The following is a 9,616-nucleotide window of genomic DNA, read 5'->3' as shown; positions in this document are numbered from 1 at the left end:
TGACAGAAGGATGTTACTGGAAGATCCAAATAAACCAATATAATGGCAGAAGGTGTAACTGCAGACACAAAACCAGTGTGCCAGCTGGTCAGTTTGATGGGCAAATGGGCATTTTTTAATTACTTGTCTGAGCGTGAATGTGTGATCATGCCTTCCAGAGGAGAGGACAAAACAAAGGCATTTTCTTTTTTTGCACACCAACTGTTTTAATGAATTTTATATTTTTCAGAGTAGGTGGATGGGAGCTTTCTGAACTGTGAAGAAAATCCCATCAAGTTGCATGTGCGGAGCAAGTGTTTATGAATCAGACTTTTTTTATTTTTTAATTCCTCCTCCTCTCCCCAAATCCTTTCCCATCAAGTTGCATGTGCGGAGCAAGTGTTTATGAATCAGACTTTTTTATTTTTTAGTTCTTCCTCCTCTCCCCAAATCCTCCCCTTTTGGCCTGATGAGGAGCAGAGGCAATGAGTGCAGGCTGCTGGAGCTGAGGCTGCCTGGCTGAGGGAGGGTCCAGCCATGAATCTGAGCGTGTGGTGTGGCACCGTGGGCTCTGCTCCCTCATCCCCCTCCCTGAGTGACAGGTTTAAGTCATGCAAGCAAACTGCCAGGAGATGTGCAGGAGGTAAAATTACTGCACCAATTGGACATTGCAATGGCTGGTTCAAATCCCCTGGTGACCCAAGCTTTTATTTCTTTGTGTGGCTTCAGCTTGGAAAATGTGGAGCAGCTGGATTCCTGCAGGTAGTCTGATACAAGAAAAATGTCAAGAAATCAAACTAAGTGCCACTTGCAAAACAGTGAAAGTCTTGAAAAATGCTCCCAAACATAATCTTGGGAGTTAGGGATTATTTTAAAATGTTTTATTTGTGTATTGAAACCTATTAATAATTAGTACAATTCAAGAAGTGCTTGGCCAGCTCTCCCTCATGGTTGAGACCTCAAGGATAATGCTGCTGCTTTTATTTTCCAGGCCAGACTGTAACATTCCATGGGTTCATAATGTACTTGTCAGTGTAATGGTCTGTGCAATAATTTAACAAGTGTAGATAAAACCTTTGTTTAATCCAGGATACATTTAAAGATACAGTGGTCCTCTTTGAGAGTAGCAGTCTACACGAGTATTTCAGTTCTTAGCTTATTCTGGCTGAAATACTAAATTTCAGTGACCCAGGTAGAGGTTTGAGCAATCAGTGATTTAAACAGAAATCAAGGAACATTTCCATGGCCATTATTAAGAGTTTGATCCTAATGGCTGAGTGGCCTCTAGCTGCAGAACCCTCTTTCATTTCCATGCCAGCAGAAACTTGGTCAGTCTGGAGTACTGTATCTTTAATTTTCCTGCTGTGTTTTTTTGTGAAGTTCACAGGAATGGTAATTTCAGTGAACACTATTCATTGTTCTGTAGAGTGGTTCTGGACTTGAACTGCAGTGTCATCTTTTAAAGAGTATTACAATAAAGCAAAGAGATCTGGAGCAGAACGGTGGTCAGCCCTTTTTCAGGAGCCTTCTGTTAATTTTCAGCCCAGGTGCTGGTGTCAGCCATATTCTTCCCTGCCAGTAACAAAGGAGAAAGGAAGCTGCCAACATTAATAGAGCCAAAAACATCTTTGTATTTCATTGGAGTTTCACAGTCTGACTTCACACTCTTACTCAGGAGCACTTTGGATACATTGTTTGCCTCCTTATTTAAGGAGAGCTATAAATAGGAATTAAAGTGCAGATGAATTTATGTACTCTGAAATTTTTATTAGCTTGTCTACAGAGGCACTTATTACAGCAGAAAAAGGTAACTTTTAAAGCAGTTTTCCTGAAAGAAGAGAGTCCTCTGACAAATCCTTCAGTTGTGGTGGGGTTCCACGTTCAGATTCCAGTTTCCTCCGTGAGCCAAACAGCCACATGAGTGCTCCAGATGACTGCACTTGGCTTTGTGCAAATTTAAAATACCTTCTGTTATGTTCTTGGTCAGCAGGACTGAATCCTACTTGCCATGTAGAGGTAATTTTACTGATTTTTACACCAAAAAATGGCCATTTGTGTTTGATAACATCACTGGTATTATTCCATGGACAGGCTGTGTCCATTCTTCCTGTAAGGGCTACTGTGTGGGGTGCAAAGTTTTCACATGGGAAGTAAGGACATGCTGGTTCTGGAGAGAGGATCTGGGCCCTTTATTCTGACAACATCCAGAATTAATGCCCTAAAAACAAAACACCAAGGAAGCAGTGATGTGTATTCTGGATTTCAGACTGAGCATAGTCAGTAAAAGCTGATAGAAAAAGTGGAGTCTAGACCAGAAAACACTGAGACCAGAAGACACAAGGCTTGGACAGGTCACTGCTGCATTGCCATGTCCCACTCTGTGCTCTGATCCCAGAACCAGCAGCTGCTCCAGCTGGAGCTTCCTGCCATTACTGATCTGTGTGGGTGCTCTCCAAGGCAGATGCAGGCTCAGAAGGTGACTCTGGGCTTCACAGCTCACTCACTCCACACAAGCAACACTCCTGCCCTCTGAGGTGTGCAGGCAGGCACTGGGGATGTGTCCTGCTTTCCCTCCTCGTGCTCTCCTCCTGTTCCAGAAGTTTGTCCACAGGATCCATCTGCAGCACGCTTTGGCCTCAGCAGCTTCACCGTCACTCCCCCAAACTCCACAGGGACCCCCCTGAGGCTCTGCACCTCCCCACTGCTTTGGCAGAGGTTTGCAGGATGCAGCCATGGTGTGAAAACTGAAAATCCCAAGAGGAAAGCGAGATGGAGCTGTGTTGTCCTGTGGAGAATCTGTAAACCCTGAAGCTCTGACAGACCTGCAGTGTGATCATTCCTGGCTGTTCAGTCACTGATTTGCAGGAGGCCAAGAGAGACTGCCTGGCAGTGTCAGCTCCAGCCATTTGTGCTCTGTCAGCAGAAGCTGCAACTCCTCAGGAAGGCAGGAAAAGAAAGGTCAGCTCCTCCTGTGAGCAAGGCACTGACGTTTGCTTTAGGTGAGATGAAACCACCCTGGTTTTATCCTCAAATACTGCTTTGCCTCCAATCTGAATTTCACCAACACTGCCCTGATGGCAATGTTTAAACTGGCTAAAAACAGAAGGAGATGAAAGAAATACTGAAAAGATCTCCTAGGAGAAGCCTCCTTGTACTTGCAGTTGCTGAGAACGAGTGGGAGAGACTGAGTCTCTGGCAGGGCTGGCTGCAAGGACTGCCAAGAACAGTCATGCTGTACCTCACCAGGATCATGACTGCTGCTCAAGCAGGAAAATCCAGTGCTATCAGCTCTGCACACTTTGGAAACCAGTTCTTGTCTTTCCCTCTGAGCCCTGCCAAAGTGTGCTCCCTCGGAGAGGCTGCTCAGCGTTGCTGAGGCTGGTGAATTTTACAATAGATAAATCAGCTTCTGACAGGAAAGGCAGAAAGGCTGCAGTGTGTCTTTTATTAAAAAAATTCACCACTTCTGATTGAGAAGTGCTTGGTATCAGCAGTTCTGCACTGGATTGCTCATTTTGCCTTCAATGGAATGGTGCTTTACTACCTCGGGCAAAAACCACTTGTATATACAATTTTTCCCTACTCTGCTGCCATGGATGGTTAATATATGCAAATTGATGTGCCAGCCTATATAAAGGCTGTTGTGATCAAGGTCAAACTAGGAATTTTCCTCCTTACAGAACATCTTCTGTGTGCTGTTGTTACACTGAAGCTTGATACCATTCAAGAGGGAATTGCTATTTTAATTCTGTGTTCACAAATTGCCTATTGACTCCAGCTGACGAGCTGTCACTTTTGGGGAGCAGCTCAATGCACTGGACTTGAATTACAAATCTAGTCTGCCCAGACAGGGCTTCACCAGTCAGGTCAAGCTGCCCAGTGTTACTGCAGCACTGGTAAGAAGAGATAGAATCTGAAGCTGAGGCTGCTGCAACTCCCTTAAGCTTCTTGCCCACACCAAGGTGTGTCTCTAAGCTGGTCCCAGACCTTGGGAGGGAGCACAAAGCGTAGCAGAGAAGTGGAATAAATGCTCCTTGTGTAATCTAGGCTGCTGGTGAGATCCCAGCTTGTCAAAGTAAACCTCTGCAGAACAAACTCCCCCATTCCCACGTCTGTTAAATGCCTGTCCTCTCTCTGATGGTGGCTGTGAAGGGCTTTTACCATCTGCTAAAGGCCACCCAAACCCTCCCTTGCACTGGGCTTGGGGAAGGACTGGGACAACATCAGCTCACACAGATGATGATGATCCAGTGAAGGTGTCCCTGCCCACAGAGCAGGGGTTGGAACTGGATAACCTTGAAGGTCCTTTCCACCCAGAAGTAATTTTATGATTCTGTGAAGATGCTCCTTTCAGATCTTTGCTTGTCACTACACCTTCCTTCCTCAGAGGAGATTGTGTCACTGGCCATGGGTGGCTCTGAGGGAACCTAGTGTGAGGTTTGGATAGTTGGATGCAGGGTTGGAGATGTGTTCCTGCTCATGGATCTGTTATCCACAGCCCCATCCTGTCCTCTGCCTGGGACTTTCATGCTGCATTAAGCCAACAAGGGGCAAATTCCTGTCCTGCAACCCCACACAGGTACTCCTTTGATTTTATTTCCAGCTCTCCCATCTCACTGCCAGGCTGCACCAGGCTGGATGGAGGCAGTTTAAAGCTTGGGCTGTAACAAATACCAAATATCTGGGCTTTATGTGATCCCTGGTATCCTGGCCCTTGCTGTTAGACCACTGTAAGCTCTTTATGAGGAGGAAGAGCAGACTGGCAATGCAGAGCTGGGACAGGGCTGTCTCTCACTGCTCCCCACACAGGTTGGCAACAGCCAACAGCTCTTTTTAATGGACCATGATAGGATTACAGTTCCCCTGCCAGGAGTGGCTCCTTTGGCTGTGTTCAGTCCAGGCTAATTGTAACGTAATCAGCACGTTCCCACCACAGCAGGAGACTGGAGACGTTCCCATCTCTGAAGCCTGAGAGAAATGTGGGTCTAGATTTGGCCTGGCATGGCCCTGACCCAGGTCAGGGTGCCCAGAGCATGCTGGGGAGCTCTGAGTGCTGCTCTGCAGTCTGCAGCTCCCCGAATCATAGAATCATTTGGATTGGAAAAGACAGAGGTGCCTCCCAGAGATGTCCCAGAGATGTCCCAGCGCAGGGACAAGGAAGTCTCTGTGTCCCTGTCCCAGTGGTCTGCAACACCTGAGCTGTAAAAACACACTGAAGAGCCTCACCCTGCGGGTGAGCAGGGGGAATTAAACTCCTCTGCCCTGCTTTGAAGTCTCACACCCACACTGTGGAATGGGAGCTAAATGTTGAGGACTATTAACTGTTTGAATTGTTTCTTCTGGTGTTGAGGAATGGGGAAGTGGAGGTGACAAAGTTCCGTGTCTTGTTGCGTAAGAGCATTTCTTTTGTTGTCATTTTTTCTTTGTTGGTTTTCTTTTTTCCCAATGAAAACTTTTATTAGTTCATAAAGCAGGTGAGTACTTGGTGGTGTTTTCATTGAGGCTGCAGGTCCTGAAGCAATTCAATCATGGGAGAATTTAATTTTTCAGTGTTGTTTCTTTGTTTGTTTGTTTTCCAAGCTGAAGTTTTATTCCTTGTAGTTCTGGAGAACCAGGACTGAGCTGTATTTGTTTACAATTTTAAGGGCAACAAAGATCCCCCTATTTGTTACTTTGAAGCCAACCAAATAATTTTGTCTCGCATTTAATTTCTCTGGGTTAGCAGCCTCTCTTCTCTGTGGAAATATACAACATATTGCTCAAACATCTCAATTTTTTTTTTTTCTCAAGCAAAATGAAGGACGCTCAATGACAGGAGAGCTCCAACTGAGTAATGAGAAATTGCTGAATACTGTGCTCGTTTTCTGCCACTAGATGGAAATAAATCTTCCACTTTTCCCTGAGAACATGCTGTCCACTCGCAGCCTCCAGCCCAGGAGCGCAGGATTCTCCAGGGTGCAATGTGCTTCCCTGGTGCCCAGCAACCTCAGGCTGGCTACAGGAGCATTCCCTGGCTGCTGTGGATGAAGAACCTCAGTGCAAGATGCCCCCAGAACTGCTGATGTGCTGCTCCAAGGGGAGGGGGTTGATGCCAGGTGGCCTCCGGTGTTTGCTGTGGCCCGGGCACCAATGAGTTAAGCACAAATAACCCCTGGGGTGGCCTGTGACCTTTACTGGAACAGAAACGACTTTTCCCAAAGCAGCAGGAGGGCCTGGCTCCCAAATAATGCTGGGCACTCTGCTGCCAGCCCAGCTCCGGGCTCCAGCCCAGGTGAGCACACCTTGCTGGGGACAAGGATTTACCCCCTGGGAAATGCTCTCTGGCAAGGACAGCTGGCAGCTGGCCTGGGGAAGGGATTTTATCAAATCATATCAGGGATTTTATTGTGTTGATGTTGGCAGTGAAATCCTTTTAAAGTTTTGGTTTTTTGGTTTTTTTTTTGTTTTGTTTTTTTTTTTGTTTTTTGTTTTTGTTTAAGCAAAATCAAATTTGGTGTGTGGGGCGAGCAGCACTGGCTGGCTGCCAGCTGCAGCCTGCTGGCATCAGATGTGCCAGCTCAGAGCAGGAAAAATCTGCATCTGATCTTGCCAGACTCTGCTCCCCTGCACGGCATATTTCCCCAGGTCTCTGCTTGAAATGCAGTCCTGAATTGCCATAGAGAGGACAAAATTTAGGCAAAGGACTAAGGCAAGCTTTGCAGCCAGTGACAAGGACGGCTGTGACAGCTCCTGGTGTCCTCTGTGCTCACTCCTGGCAAGATTTACAAGCAGCTTTATTATCTTTTTACAGCTTTTCAAAACAAACTCATCTGATTTCTTCCTGTCTTTTCCTCAGCCGGGCTAGGGAAAAAAGAAGGAAACAAAAAAAAATTAAAGGATGCTGAACCTTCTATCTGATGTTCTGATTTCTTCCTGTCTTTTCCTCAGCCGGGCTAGGGAAAAAAGAAGGAAAAAAAAATCAAAGGATGCTGAACCTTCTATCTGATGCAACAAAGTTGGGAGCTGAAAACAAAGATATTTGGCTGTTCCCAGAGGTGCCTCTATCTTTTCTGAACACTTAATGAGTCAAACTACTTCCTAATCTATTGAAACAGAAAATTCAGACACTGCAGCTCCTCTGGAGGGGAGACCTAGGTGGAGGGACTCTGCACATTCATTGTAGATTGGACTCCAAAGCCATGCTGTGGAAAGCACTTTTCATCTGCAGATTGAGCTGATAACTAATTCAATCTAATTAATCCCTCCATGGATGGGGAGAGGGGGAAGCATATTTAGGGATTGTTTTTCCCAACCCTGAAATTCTGTCACCTCCAGGATGGAGTTAACAGCAGCTTGCTGGGTATATTCCCTACATTCCCTTCAAAAAAGGGAACAAAATTCTTTGGGGGAAAGCTCAGATCTGCAAAGGACACTGCTGAGGTTAAAGAAGAGCTCAGTGCTGTGAGCATGGGGATTTGGTTTAACATCCCTTCTCTCCTGAATTGGTGAGGTGCTCTTCCCCTTAAATGTCAGTGTAAAAAGCCCTGAGGCTGTGACATTCAGAGGGTTGAGCTGGTGGAGAACAGAAGTTCTTCCAGGCCTGGATTCTTGCTCTGGTGTGGACCAGCAGCAGAAAGCAGGGAAAGAGGAGAAGAAATTGTGAGTGAACTCTCCACTAATGCATTCTTGCAGCTTCTACCACTGAAAACAGAAGTAATCACCTGGATTTCCATGTTCAATACCAAGACCTGTCCTTCATGAATTTACCTAATCCTTTTAAAAATTAATTTAGAAGCTTAACATCCAGTATTGATAATTTGCACTGTTTATGCAGCTGAAGGAACAAACCCTCCTGTCAAGGAGCTTGTCTCAAGGCTGCTGATCATTTCATGAGCTTGGCCCTGGTCCTTTTTGGGGAAACAGCCACTCCAGTCACCTCCTCTGTGACATCTGCAGGTTTACAGCGGTGCTCTGTCCTCTCAGGAGAAGTTTTAGTCCACCCCCTGCCCATCATCCTCACAGGCAGCTTTCCAAGCACAGCTCTCTCCATCCTCAGTGGCCCTGGATATCTCTGGCTGCTGTGCCCTCACTCTGCTCCCTTGAATGTTCCCCAAGCTTGAGATGGGGAGATAATATATTTTTAGTAGCTTCTCTTCCTTTTTTGAGTGTCTGAAGTAGAAACATTAATGTCTATTTTAAAGGACACATTGTACAAGGTTATGTACTGGAGAAATAAGCTTTTTTCCTCCTGTGTTTTTCATGGAAGAAGCTGGCAAAAGCTGAAATACTTTACCTTGTTACTGTAAAACACTCTCAGGACTGGAGCTGAGTATTTTTATTTTTTTTAAAGGAAGATAATTATTATCCAATGACTGAAGATAGTTATGATGATTAAAACAGCAGCAGTTTCTCCATAGTTGAAGCAGCACCGTGAGCAATGGGATGGGCAGATTTGGGGAGCTCTCCCCACTGTGCTCACATTGGGAATGAAGGATGCTGCAGCAGGGCAGGGACGAGCCCAGCCTGCCCTGGGAGCCCCTCAAATGCTCTTTAGCAGAGCCTTGGACATCCCAGAGGGGGCCCCAGGAGCCATCCCGAGATGGCTCACACAAGGGGAGCCTGTTCTGCCTTTCTGGCCCCGGGCAGAGCTAGAGCTGCTCCGGGAGAGCCGGGACAGAGGAGCCTTGTTGGCACAGCCCATCCCGCCGCTCCTCTGTTTGCCTTGGACGGCAGCGAGGTTTGTCCAGCCCCGCTTGTCACCTCTGCTGCTCCTCCACCAGCAGGCAGCCAGAAGAAACCCAGCGTGCCTCCAGCTACCGTGGTGCCTTTACCCGGTGTCTCCTGCTCCTTATGCTGCTTTTCCCCAACCCCCAGCCCAGGAGGTTGGATTTAGGAGCATTTTTGGGATGGGGGAATGCAAGCCTGGAAGTCTGTGTTGATGGAGACAATGGCAAACTCACTGCCTGCTGATGAATTACTGCCACAGATGAGCTAATTAAAGACAGCACTTAGTTTATTGATGCTTTATTAGACTTGAAATTGAAGCAGAACCTCCTTAGCTAATAAAATTTCCTTCCTTGCCCTCACACTCATCTTCTCCACACTCTCTTTTGGTAGGTTCTTTTGTGTTTCTGAAGTTTGGTCCCCTGTGCCAGGCAGTATTTTTCACTCCTGATTGAACTGATGGAAGCATGATTTTACAGGAACCTGACAGTAGTGATGGATGTAATTAACCCTTTCCACATCCCAGTTCCTCTGCCTTTTTCTTTGCTGGTCACCATCACTTTCAGGTCAGCTCTGGCCTTGCAGAAAGTTCCTCAAATAATGGGAATGATGAGTGGTAGCTGAGGCAGGCGCCAGTGCCTGGAGGCACATTTTAGAGGTGGCATCAGTGTCAGCTTGGCACCAGCAAAGCTCCAGACTCACCAGTGCCAGATCTGGATATTCACAGCCTGTGCTTCTCCATCCAACCCCTCCAGTGGCTCCTGCACAGAGGGAGGGCTCAGGCTGCTCTGATCCCCTTTAGCAAGTGCTGGCCACGGTGTTGTGTGCATCCCAACCTGTGGAAAGGCAGAGAGCCCTCAGGGAGGAAGATGGGAACAGGCACACACCTTGCCTTGGGGAATGGCACATTTTGAACTCTCACAGGAAGGTTACA

Source organism: Pyrgilauda ruficollis, unplaced genomic scaffold, assembly GCF_017590135.1.
Source record: "Pyrgilauda ruficollis isolate IOZ18807 unplaced genomic scaffold, ASM1759013v1 scaffold45, whole genome shotgun sequence".
NCBI classification, from domain to species: domain Eukaryota; kingdom Metazoa; phylum Chordata; class Aves; order Passeriformes; family Passeridae; genus Pyrgilauda; species Pyrgilauda ruficollis.
The sequence above is the reverse complement of the archived record's forward strand: the minus strand, read 5'-3'. Positions refer to the sequence as shown.